This window comes from Salmo salar, chromosome ssa13 (genome assembly GCF_905237065.1).
Source record: "Salmo salar chromosome ssa13, Ssal_v3.1, whole genome shotgun sequence".
NCBI lineage: Eukaryota > Metazoa > Chordata > Actinopteri > Salmoniformes > Salmonidae > Salmo > Salmo salar.
In genome coordinates this window covers 83,100,273-83,109,553 of record NC_059454.1, presented here as the reverse complement: position 1 = coordinate 83,109,553, position 9,281 = coordinate 83,100,273, and the positions used below count along the sequence as shown (strand labels likewise).

The window sequence follows — 9,281 nt, the reverse complement described above, 5'->3', positions numbered from 1 at the left end:
AATATTAATGAACTCTGTAGGGTCTTCTCAGCTGCCCTTTATGACCCATTGTTCAACAAGACACCAGCCATGCCTGTTTTAGACCACTAGGGCACATTACTCTACCAATTATTTGTGACGATAATTACTGTTTGTATACTTTCTGTGAATTAATTAGTTTAGTAAATAAATGATTTTAAGACAATTGATGTATGGATGATTTTAGTAAAGACTGGGTTCGTGCAGATACAACAATTTACGACGTTTGAAATGAGACTGGACGCGAGGTAAAATACACCATTTAAACCAGAAGATAATCGGCCTATACTATACTATAATAGAATATATAATGTTATAATATAGGAAAGTTATATTAGGAAAATTATAGCTTTGTAATCTGAATATTTTCCTTGGTGCCCCGATCTCCTAGTTAATTACAATTAAACGATTAATCAGTTTAATCGCGTGATAATAATTACAGGGAGTTAATTGATAAACGTGTCTTCAGTTTAATGGTACCCCAAAGACACGACACCACTCCAACATGTCATCAAAGATGGAAAGCAGGTGGAAGGCAAGATCAGGTGGGACCATTCTAGCCAATGAGAGTGCATACACGCGTTTGAACAGGCCATTGTGATGGAGGACTCACTTTGTATCTTTGCCATTATAAAGTAGCGTCTGCAGCATGGGCAGCGCCATTGAGGCTCTCCATTTTAAAGAAGTCAATTTTCTTCATTGGCTGATCGCTCCTAATTTATAGGAATCCCCACCCAGTAGGCTACTTTAAAATGGTGTCAATGCTAAAACGGGTTATATCCGTGATGATTCCTCTCTCTATGACAACAGGCACAACTCAAATTGTTTTTTTCTTCAAAGTTGCCGAAATGCCACGTGTCCATTTATACAGAGAACACCAAACATTAGTAACACCTTCCTAATATTGAGTTGCACATTTACCCAAAGTGTTATTTATTAGTTTCTTCGGGATTACTTGGTCTTTTCTGTACTGTAAAATAAAGTGCTACCTTTGAATTGTAAAGAATGTCCTTAATACATAAAACCAAACATTCCTCTGTAGCCATTCAAAAGTCAATGTGGAAAGGAGATTTTAATACAAGTTTATGGATTTGATATATTGAAAAGGTAACTAATGTTACTATAGCAAGACTGCAATCTTTAATGCTTTAGAAAGCAAATTGAGTTACAGGTTGTATGATTTATAAAACATGTCAGGATGTCCATGAACTTAAGATGCGCATAGTTTGTCAAAAACATACGCAGGTGTGCCTGTTCAGAATTATGAGGTTACTTCAAGTCACCTTAAAGATGCACTCCGGGATCCTAAGCCCTACAAATTCGTATGATATTGCACAAATTGGATTCATAACATGTCACACGAAATTGTATATCATACAAATTGCTAAATTTGTAACATCACACAAAATGGATGACATAGTACTCCAAAAAAAAGGGTATCCGTTTTGGCTCGTGAACACCACTTTCAAAACTAGTGGCTGAAATTATACAAAATTATACACCCTGACTTTTCAAGAAACAAGGATTTTGTATACAGTTGCGACCAAATATATTGGCACACTTTCACTTTTCTTAAAGAAATCCCCATTTCTTCTCAAACACCTGGTTATTGGATTCTTTGTCTATTTAAATGTTCATATTTATTTTAGAAAATAAAGATAAATGGCATGGACAAAATGATTGGCTCCCTGGATTTAGTTGTTGTTTGCACAGCCTTTGGCCAAGATAACTCCTGACAAATCCTGCTTCTTGTAGTCATCAATGAGCTTGGTGCTCCTTTCAACTGGCAATGAGGCCCCTTCTTCAGCAGAAAACTGCTATAATTCTTCAACGGTTGAGGGGTGCCTCCACCAACTGCTGTTTTCAGCTCTTGCATCCTTCAACAGAGACCCAGTTTTTGGACATTGGGTTGAACATTTCACTCCAAAACACCTTGATAATCTACAGAGTTCATGTCTTGTACACATTCAAGGCCCCCAGTACCAGAGGCAGCAAAGAAATTCCACAGCATTATCGAACTTCCTCCATGTTTTATTGCAGGGAGGGTGCTCTTTTCTTTGAATGTTTCATTTGGGTCACTGGTAAATATAGACCACAATACTGAAGGATACACAATAAATCCTCATTAAACTTCTAAATCCTGGGAAAAATGTTCTGTGGACCAATGAAAAACACAGCTCAGCTGTTTATCGACGATCATATTAAGCATTCAATTAAAAGAAAACCCTACCCAGAATCAAACATGGGGAAGATTGATAATGCTGTGGGGTTGATTTGCTGCCTCTGGTACTGGAGGCCTTGAACGTGTGCAAGGAATAATGAAATCAGCAGATTATCAAGGTGTTTTGGAGTTCTATCCAGTGTCCAAAAACGGGATCTCCATTCAAGGTTGTGACCCCAAACACACCTCAAAAAGCACCCAGGAATGGTTCAAGAAGAAATACTGGACTGTTCTGCAGTGGCCAGCAAAGAGTCCAGATCTGAATCCCATCCAAAACCTATGGTGAGATCTGAAAACAGCAGTTGGTGGAGGCCACCCCTCAAACATATAGCAGTTTGCTGCTGAATAGTGGTCCAAATTGCCAGGAGAAATGTACAACAAGCTCCTTGATGGCTACAAGAAGCGTTTGTATGCAGTTATGTTGGCAAAGGCTGTGTAACCAAGAACAAGCTCCATGGGTGCCAATAATTTTGTCCAAGCCATGTCTTACTTTTCAAAAAAAAAATAAGTTTACAAAAATAAAATTGGTTCTGCAATGTTGAAAAAATCCAATAACAAGGTGTGGAGACCAAATGCATTTTTCAAGTTCAATTTATTTTAGAAGAAATATGAAATAATTTAAGAAAAGTGCAAGGGAACCAATATATTTGACTGCAACTGTAGCAGACCCTTAAAACTTGTGTCTCTCTATAAAACATGGTAATATTCACAGGATATCCCATAACAATTTATTTCAATAACAAGGATACAAATATATTAAAAGCACTCATCTAAAGCATCCACAGCAAACAAAGAGAAAACACTTTTTTGAATTCACAAAATTACTCTCTCAAAAGAGTATCACTTAAATATAAAAACGGGCAAAAATGTAAAAAATCTAATGTACAGAAAAAAAGTATTAATTTTTTTAAGAGGTGGAAGGGATAGGGAGTATGGGGTAGAAAGTACATTTTTACATTTTAGTCATTTAGCAGACGCTCTTATCCAGAGCGACTTACAGTAGTGAATGCATACATTTCATTTCATGCATTTTTTGTAAAAACATTTTTTGTACTGGCCCCCCGTGGGAATCAAACCCACAACCCTGGCGTTGCACACACCATGCTGGCGTTGCAAACACCATGCTCTACCAACTGAGCCACAGGGAAGACGTATCTGGCACCTATACTCTCAAACAATGCTGGACAGTAAGTCCTTCAGTTAAATTCAAGGCTTGTCCTTCTCTGACTCTGCATCCTCCTTCATATTTTGTTCCTAAATGCAGGTCCAAGTGGAGCCTGGAAACAAACAGAGACATTGAGTTTTATTACAGTTAACAGAGACTTCAGCACTTGAGGATGAAAATAAAACGCTAACTCACTTAACTCTGCAAGCTTCTGTATCAGTGTCGAATCTTTATCAGGTTTGCTGTGATGAGAAGTGAGCAAGAAGAGAGCAACATATACCAACCATGCCTCATCTCTGCATGAACACAACATTCTGCTGTCAAGTATAACCGTAATTCAAGCTAGTTAGCTGGGGAAGTGTCCTACCTCCCGTCGGCTTCGTCCTGTCCATCAATGTCAACGCGTAACCTCTTCAGGGGCAGAGCTCATATCCAAACTCCTCTTCAAGGACCAACCACTGTTGTTCACCATTGCATTAATCTTCTGGAACTTAGAGGTCTGCAGAGGAAACAAGACGTAGAGAACGTCATTTTCGTGCACTGGACACAATTTATGTTCTGGTCCATTTTAGGAAAGAATCTTTTCTACTACGTGGATGAAAGTGATCACGTACCCCAAAGGACTTGCCGATTGATACCAGGATTCTAAAAAAGGAAAAAAAGAATGATTCATATAATTCGAAAAAAAGAAAAAATAATAATTGATAAGGCTAAAATCAAACATGGTCATAACCATAACAAAATAAGATAAATAATATAAATTCAAATTGATACTTGTATCTTTGCCAGTTTGGAACTGAAAAGTCTGTACAATGAGCTGTGCCTCAGCCATATCTGTGCATCTCACTGAGCGCATACAAACAAGCCCCCCCCCCCCCAGTGAGTCAGTCTGGTTCATGGGTGGTAGGGTACTGACCTGGTGCGTGGGGTCATGACCCCAGGAGACATGCACGATGGGCTCTTCATGGGAGAGATATACAGGTCGTTTCTGCCATGCACTCTCATGGGGGAGTTGGGGAACTTGTAGGGTATGTGATGGTTGGAAGACATTGTGGGGGGCTGGGGGAGAGAGAACATAGTGAGTGTGTCAGTGGAAAATACCAGCACATTAGGTAAGCAGTCACTTTGAACATGCATGTGAGAGATCAGGACCATGTGAATTATGTTATGATGCCACATGAGGGCACTGACTGTCTGTCTCACCCTTGGAGAGGCGTACTGCAGGATGTTGGTCGTCAGTTTCTGCATGAACACCAGGTTGTAGAAAACGATGATGGACACATACTGGCCCTGCCGGAGAGAGAGAGGTGTGTCCGTTTATGAGGGAGACAGAGTGTGTGAGGAAGGGAGGAGGGACAGTGTCGGTCTGTGTTAAGGGTAAAGGTTTCATGCAGTGTTCTCCCTTTACTACCACAATGACATGTAGATCATTATGCATGTACAGTGGCAAGAAAAGGTATGTGAACCCTTTGGAATATCTGGATTTCTGCATAAATTGGTCATAAAAGTTGATCTGATCTATGTCACAACAGACAAACACAGTGTGCTTCAAGTAATAACACACAAGGTATTGTATATCTTTCTTGTCTATATTGAATGCATCATTTAAACATTCACAGTACAGTGTAGGTTGGAAAAAGTATGTGAACCCCTAGGCTAATGAATTCACCAAAAGCTAATTGTAGTCAGGAGTCAGCTAACATGGAGTACAATCATTGAGACGAGATTGGAGATGTTGGTTAGAGCTGCCCTGCCCTATAAAAAACACACACAAAATTTGAGTTTGCTATTCACAAAAAGCATTGCCTGATGTGAACCATGCATCGAACAAAAGAGATCTCAGAAGACCCAAGATTAGGAATGCTTGACTTGCATAAAGCTGGAAAGGGTTACAAAAGTATCTCTAAAAGCCTTGATGTTCATCAGTCCAAGGTAAGACAAATTGTCTATAAATGGAGAAAGTTAAGCACTGTTGCTACTGTCCCTAGGAGTGGCCATCCTGCAAAGATGACCGCAAGAGCACAGTGCAGAATCCTCAATGAGGTGAAGAAGAATCCTAGTGTCAGCTAAAGACTTACAGAAATCACAGGAAGATGCTAACATTTCTGTTGACGAGTCTATGATATGTAAAACACTAAACAAGAATGGTTTTCATGGGAGGACACCACAGAAAAAACATTGCTGCACGTCTGAATTTCACAAGAGCAGCTGGATGTTCCACAGCGCTACTGGCAAAACATTCTGTGGACAGATTAAACAAAAGTTGAGTTGTTTGGAAGGAACACACAACACTGTGTGGAGAAAAAAGGCACAGCACAGCAACATCAAAACCTCATCCCAACTGTAAAGTATGGTGAAGGGAGCATCATGGCTTGGAGCTGCTTTGCTGCCTCAGGGCCAGGACAGCTAGCTATCAGAATGTAAAGCTATAGAATATAAGGCTATCTGTCCGCCAATTGAAGCTCAACAGAAGTTGGGTGATGCAACAGGACAACGACCCAAAACAGAAATAAATCAACAACAGAATGGCTTCAACAGAAGAAAAGCCAGAAGAAGAGTCCTGACCTCAACCCGATTGAGATGCTGTGGCATAACCTCGAGAGTGGTTCACACCAGACATCCCAAGAATATTGCTGAACTGAAACAGTTTTGGAAAGAGGAATGGTCCAAAATTCCTCCTGACCGTTGTGCAGGTCTGATCCACAACTACAGAAAATGTTTATTTGAGGTTATTGCTGCCAAAGGAGGGTCAACCAGTTATTAAATCCAAGGGTTCAAATACTTTTTACACCTTGCACTGTGAATGTTTACACGGTGTGTTCAATAAAGACATGAAAACGTATAATTGTTTGTGTGTTACTAGTTTAAGCAGACTGTGTTTGTCTATTGTTGAGACTTAGATGAAGATCAGATAAAATGTTATGACCAATTTATGCAGAAGTCCAGGTAATACCAAAGGGTTCCATTTTTTTTCTTGCCACAGTATATTTCTACCTCCCATTCCTCCAGACAAATCACAGGTAGGCCTTTGCAAATATTATCCATTATATGCAGAATTCTATTACACAGTGAACAGTGTGAAGTTAAATTCAATATGTGTTGTATTGAGTAGAAGTGTGAATATCAGTGACGGGTGTTGTGTAGCACATGCACATAACTTTAAGAAAACGAGAACAAGTGTCAGGGGACATGGTGAACAGGACACCAGGCCACTGAATCCCCCCTGTGGTATTGCGATACTACTCAGCATCGTGACACTTGGCCTGGTATCGTATCGTTAATACAATTTTGGAATCATGACAACACTAATGTCTAGTGTGTTTTGATTGCATGTCGAAATTGCATTTGAGTATGTGTGTGTGTGTGTGTACACAGTACCTGGTCCAGGTGGCGGTCTCTCATCAGTTCATACTCATGTTGTAGTGTGTGCTGAAGCAGAGTCCACATGATTGGCTCCTGCTCAGGGTGAGAGGTCAGCAGGTGTGTGTAGAGCATCTTCAGCCTCATGTAGGCCAGATGGTACACTACAGAACACAGACAACAAGTTAGAAACCTGTTACAAAGACAGACAGACAGTCATACACAAACACCTCACAGAGGACTACTGTAGACCCAACTATTATCTAGTGAAATGTTTACATTTTTTTGTAGAAGAGGCTGAGCGAGTTTGACTTGGGGTGCCAAGGGGTCTGATGGTTTGCCGTGGCAGGGGGCTGAGAGGAGGTAGGGCCTGGAGATTCAGGTGCTGACTGGGGTCGGTTTCTGGGGCGCACAGGGGAAAGATAATATCACAAGCATTAAGTCATAACATTGAGATGGATCAGTGATGCACGTCGATTTCTTGAACCACGTTGTAAAAGGTTAAATGGTCATTATCCTAGAGAAAACTTTGAAAGGTTTTCAACCTGACTTCTGACCAGTCTTTATTAAAGCTCAGGGCTTTGATATGTGTTACAGTCGGTCAGTGTTCATGTGGCCAGACAAGCCTATTTCCCCCCCACCCTTTTCAATTCACCCACTCACATACTTAACATTCCACAATTACTCAGTTTCTGCTTTGTCAGGGCTCAACAACTTTAATAAAATGCCATGTTGTTCCTAAATGCAGTTACAAGAGGACAAGGCTGAAGAATGCGTACAGTGCCTTTTTGTGAGAATTCAAGTGCAAATCAATGCATCGTTTCAACCTCAAATTGGTGATTATCAATCAGTTGGGCAGAATTACAACACTTGCCTGCCATCCCCAGCCTGGAAGGTATGCCACTTGAAAAACAAACATTTACTACTCAGATCTATGGCACCCATCCCAAATACACAGCTTGACCCCATCTTACCCCAGCTTTGTTTACATGCTAACATTCATTGACTGCATGTAAACAAAGTTTGTGAGTGTTTGAGCCAATCGCTTATAAGCCAGCATCAATTACAACTAACGGGCGATTCAGAGCATGTCTAAACCAGATAAGAACGCACAGGCCCAAAGCTGCTAACAGAGTGAGGGGCAGCCAATAGGAGTATGGGTAATGAGTTTTACTAGTCTACATAAGTTGGGTTGACATAAGATTAGGGTTGGGCGATGTCAACTTTTGTCCATGATCGCCTGGTAGACAATTATCGCCCCTAGTGGCCATCCAAATTTTTTAATAAAAAAATAATAAAAAATAAGAGTCAGCTAGCACGAGCTCGCATGCTATGAGAGGCACAAGAGGAACCATGACATTGACAAAAACTTGGGAGTATAGTGTAGCCAAATATCTTCTAGTAACCTATAACACTCTGGTGTAACCGTGGCACGAAAGAGATAAGTAGGCCTGAGCAGGGGCGAAAATCTGATATCAACTTTGGAGGGGACAATTACATGAAATTTTCTCAAGAGCAATTCCTGAGGGGGACACCAAAAGTAGTGCTGTAACACATAGCCTACATTGTAATATGGTAAATGTATATTGAGGAACCAAAGAAATAAGGTGTTTGCCATACTCCTAACTACCGGTACCCAAAACTACACAACAGCAATACCATTGCCTTTAACAAATCTTAGTTCAGTCACCAGTTTAAGTTGAGAGTGGGGGTATCCATGGCATTTTCCAATTATGTTCCTATTTTACAAGTCAAAAAAATGTAGAACCTTTCATAATGTTGCCAAACAAAGACTCAACAAACGTACCTGAGACTCCCTGTCTCTGCCAGTCTGTCCCTGCATATCTGTCCCCAACTCTGCTGTCTGTGTGCCATCTGTTGCCTGCTCTGCCTAATGACATCATTGTGAAACATTTCCATTAGAATTTCATTTCTTTCTTATGAACATTTTATCAACTAGTCTTTGAGATATTAGGCTACTAGGGTTCTTACTATGCGTTTTGGTGTACTGAAAAATACTCTGATGTCTGTCTTTTATTTTTCTGCCATTTTTCTACGTGGCTGGCTGGCTACACACACACACACACAGTGTGTAGGTTATTTACAGTAGGAGATGGGCTTCTATCATCTTATCTTTTATCATTCTATTTGGGCTTCGATCTAAAAGGTAGCTAGCAAATGTGAAACGGATTAAAATGACAAGAGTTGACAGCTGTATGAGTTCACCATTTACACAACATATGCTGCAACCTTTTGTAATTTTAATAGTTTGTTTCATATTGGCTGGCTTCCAACAATAGCTGAATTTGCAAAGCTAGCGAGCACCAATTCCGTTTCAGTGGTGTTTGCTATAATCTTTGCTACCCGGGTTAAATAAAGGTGAAATTAAATAAATAAAAGTTCACTTGCGACAATTTAGCTTTTGCAACGAGACCATTAAATATATTTAAGACAATGGTAGAAGAGAGTGTAGTTCTGTTCAGTTTGGATTTCAGTTTATCGCTAACCTTATCACAG

At 40.1% G+C, this 9,281-nt stretch overlaps 1 pseudogene; it reads right to left on the bottom strand.

Moving 5' to 3' along the window:
* Nucleotides 1-1,071: 1,071 nt before the first annotated feature.
* Nucleotides 1,072-9,281, bottom strand: part of LOC106568040 (retinoblastoma-associated protein-like) — a 34,438-nt pseudogene continuing 26,228 nt past the window's right edge.